Source organism: Oryctolagus cuniculus, chromosome 9, assembly GCF_051225735.1.
Source record: "Oryctolagus cuniculus isolate XC-2025 breed Fujian yellow rabbit chromosome 9, ASM5122573v1, whole genome shotgun sequence".
In the NCBI taxonomy this organism is placed as follows: Eukaryota; Metazoa; Chordata; class Mammalia; order Lagomorpha; family Leporidae; genus Oryctolagus; species Oryctolagus cuniculus.
Genome location: NC_142875.1, coordinates 62,261,078 through 62,265,375, shown reverse-complemented (window position 1 = coordinate 62,265,375; position 4,298 = coordinate 62,261,078).

Genomic DNA, 4,298 nt, shown 5'->3' with positions numbered 1-4,298 from the left:
TCTATTTGGGTGTCTATTCTGATCGATCAGTGCCTGGAATTCTGATCGATCAGTGCCTGGATCATTTAGGTTGCTAAGTATTTTGACTGTCAAGGTGCCTTCATCTGAAATGCTATTCCTGTGTCCCCATACCCTTTGACTCCTTACTCAGAAGTCTTATTAAGACCTACCCCCCACCTGACCCCAATGTAAAATATTATGATTCAATTCTCATTCTCTTTTCTGCTGAAATTTTCTCTCCGTGTTACTTGTCTTGGTTCTCTAATACTGCATAACAAACTATATCAACATGTAGTGGCCTAAAACAACATTAAACATTTATTTTCTCAAACAATATCTGTGAGTCAGAAGTTCAGGAGCAGCTGAGCTGCATGTTTCTGGCTCAGTACAGTCAAGAAGTCAGCTAGGGTTGCAGTCATCTTGATAGAAGCCAGGGGTTACAACAAATAGTCCTGTTCAGTGTTGCAGGAGACTGCTTAAGGACATGAATACTGGAAGACAAGAATCACTGGAAGCCATCCAGGAGGCAAGCTAATACAGCACACCTAGACTAATTAAGACTACATTTCTTGGTCTCTCTTGAAACTAGGTTAAGGCCAAGTAACTAAATTTTGGCCAGTGAAATGTAAGTGTAAGCGATGAGTGTAACCTTGAGGTTGTACCCTTAGAGGGCCTGGACTCACCCTCCAGTTTTCTTTTCCCCATTTCACAGGCTGGGTTTGGAATGTGTTGGCTGCAGATAAGGGCAATGCCCCAGAGGAAGTACAGCAACACAACTGGTAAGACTAAGACCCTTGACACCACGTGGTCATTACAGTAGCCCTAGCCTGCATATGACTAGACAAGCAAACTTCCAAGCCCTTTAAACCATAGTTATTTTGAATTTTCACCATTGAAACTGAGTCTAATGAACATTTATACTATATTTTTTAACTTTTATTTAATGAATATAAATTTCCAAAGTACAGCTTATAGATTACAATGGCTTCCCCCCCATAACGTCCCTCCCACCCGCAACCCTCCCCTTTCCCACTCCCTCTCCCCTTCCATTCACATCAAGATTCATTTATACTATATTTTAACTATAACTAATTTCAGGCACCCAAGTGAGAGAGGTTAGATTGAAGTGTGGTAATACCCAGGAATAGCATGAGAAGTTTAAAGAATTCCAACTAATGTTTAGAAAATGGGGAATCTTGGGTCCGGCGCAGTGGCTCACTTGGCTAATCCTCTGCCTGCGGCACCAGCATCTCATATGGGCACTGGGTTCTGGTCCCAGTTGCTCCTCTTCCAGTCTAGCTCTTTGCTGTGGCCTGGGAGGGCAGTGGAGGATGGCCCAAGTGCTTGGGCCCTGCACCCGTGTGGGAGACCAGGAGGAAGCACCTGGCTCCTGGCTTTGGATCGGCACAGCGCTGGCCATAGTGGGCACTTGGGGGGTGAACCAATGGAAGGAAGACCTTTCTCTCTCACTCTGTCTCTCTCTCACTCTTTCACTGTCTGTAACTCTACCTGTCAAATAAATACATAAAAAATCTTTAAATAAAAAAAAATGGGGAATCTCAGAACTTCTTATATACAGTGTTACATTGTAGAAATAATATATCACAGTTTATTCATCTATTGTTAATACGCATTTGAGTAGTTTCTAGTCTTATGCTCCAATGACTAATGCTGACATGAACATTTTTGTTCATGGCTTTTGGGGAATTCAGTTATGATGGACATAGTTATGATAATTCAGTTATGATGGACATGATGACAGACAAAGCCAGAAGCTTGAATGGCAAGCTTTTGGTTATAAAGCAGGCTTGCCAGGTCCCAAGGCCCAGAGAGTACTCTCATTGGCTAGAGAAGGGTTAAGATCACCACCATGCCATCCACCAGAAACAAGAGTCCATATTTTTAGATCCACTGCACTCCAGGCTACTCCAGAACACACTCACATGGCTTTTGGGGAATTCAGTTATGATGGACATCTGGCCGTGGATAGACTAGATAATGAAATATTTAGCCTTTGGGCCAGCACTGTGGTGTAGCAGGTTAAGCCACCATCTGCAATGCTGGCATCCATATGGGTGCTGGTTTGTGTCCCAGCTGCTCTATTTCCTATCTAGCTCCTGCTAATGTGCCTAGGTAAAGCAGCAGAAGATGACCCAAGTGCTTGTGAGACCTGGATGAAGATCTTGGCTCTTGGCTTGCTTCAGCCTGCCTTAGACCTGGCAGGTGTAGCCATCTGGGGAGTGAACCAGTAGATAGAAGATCTCTCTCCCTCTCTCTCTCTCTCTCTCTCTCTCTAACTCTGACTTTCAATTAAATAAGTATTTTTTTTAAAAGAAATGTCCAGCCTTCTAAGATTCTGTCAAACAATTTTCAAAAAAGGTTGAACTAGTTTACAGATCTATAGTAGAACACAAGAATTTCAATTGCTTCATGTATTTGCCCACAATGGGTTTTTCTCTTTCATTTTAGCTGTTTTGTTGAGGTATAGAGGCATCTCATTACAATTTCATTTGCATTTCCCCCATGGGAAATGAAGAATTACTTTTCATATATTTATTAGTCATTTGCATATCTTTTTCATGTAAAGTGCTTGTTGAAGTATTTTGCCAGGCTTACTTTATTTTTTTTAAAAAAAATTTGTAATTATTATTTTTTTTGACAGGCAGAGTTAGACAGAGAGAGACAGACAGAGAGAAAGGTCTTCCTTTTCCGTTGGTTCACCCCTCAAATGGTTGCCACGGCCGGCGCACTGCACCAATCCGAAGCCAGGAGCCAGGTGCTTCCTCCTGGTCTCCCATGCGGGTGCAGGGCCCAAGTACTTGGGCCATCCTCCACTGCACTCCCTGGCCACAGCAGAGAGCTGGACTGGAAGAGGGGCAACCAGGACAGAATCCAGCGCCCCAACCGGGACTAGAACCCGGTGTGCTGGCGCCACAGGTGGAGGATTAGCCTATTGAGCAGTGGCGCCGGCCTTAATTAGAAGAATCTTGAACTCTAACCCCTGTGGTGTGACCTTGGGGAACTCTAGCCCTTAATAACAATGTTGGAAATATTGACTCCTGTAGGTCAAGCCAAACAGCAGAATTCTAGTTTGTTACTATTTTTTTTTAAAGATTAATTCATTTGAAAGAGTTGGGGGGGGCGGGGAGACAGAGAGAGAGAGAGAGAGAGAGAGAGAGAGAGAGAGAGAGAGAGATTCCATCTACAGGTTCATTCCCCAGGTGGCTACAACAGCCAGGGCTGGGCTGGGCTAGGCTGAAGCAGGAGCCTGGAGCTTCATCCAGGTCTCCCACTTGTTGGCAGGGGCCCAAACACTTGGACCATCTTCTACTGCTTTTCCCAAACCATTAGCAGGGAGCTGCATTGAAAGTGGAGCAGCTGGAACTCAAATTGACGTTCAAATGGGATGCCAGCATTGTAGGCAGTAGCTTTATCCACTATACCATAACACCAGCCCTAGAACTCTAAGTTTGATTCATAGAAGTGGAACTCTTGTCAGCTTCCAGAAGATATTAGGATAGAATGGCACCACAAAATGTCTATTAATGCCAACAGAGCCCCAGCTTCCCTGGAAACTGTATTCCTGTGCCAATAGGCATTTATATATTGGTAAGTTAAACTAGAAATATTTATTTATTTTTATTCTGAAGGGACTTCAAACACATTATGGACATAACTCTAATGATTTAGCAATTAAAGGCCAAAAATTTACCAGAACTATGTTGTGAATACTTTGAGGATAAATCTAGGTATTATTAGAAAAATTTTTTTTGGAATTGATGGGTCAAAAATAATACCCATTTGTATTGTACCAAACTGCAGTTTATGAGCCATTCTCACATATGTTGTCTCCTTTGGGCCTCACACGGCTCTAAAAGGTGGATAGGATCAGTAGGGAGAGAATGATTAACAATTCTACTTCACCAATGAGGAAACCAAAGTTCAGGGAGTGTCTGGGGTTGCCTGGGGTCAACAAAACCGCCAGATGGCTTGGCCTGGTCTCAAGTTCATGTCTTCCACCTTTGTGTCCTCTACACTTTCCCCTTTTCTTATAGATCTGGTTATTTTTACAAAGGATTGTGAATAAGTTCACCAAAGCATTGGCTTCGATTTAAAGCATCAGAACAATTAGGAGTTCCCTAACAAAGGACCTTCTTGGAAAAGACACAGGCATTGGGTGAAAAATGGACAGTGCTTTGGAGAGTTTCTATTTGATTCATTTATCACAGCCAAAGAAACCCCTCAGGGGTTCTCCTTGCCAATGTCCCTGGCAGAGTCTACAGAAGTTTCCATAGAGA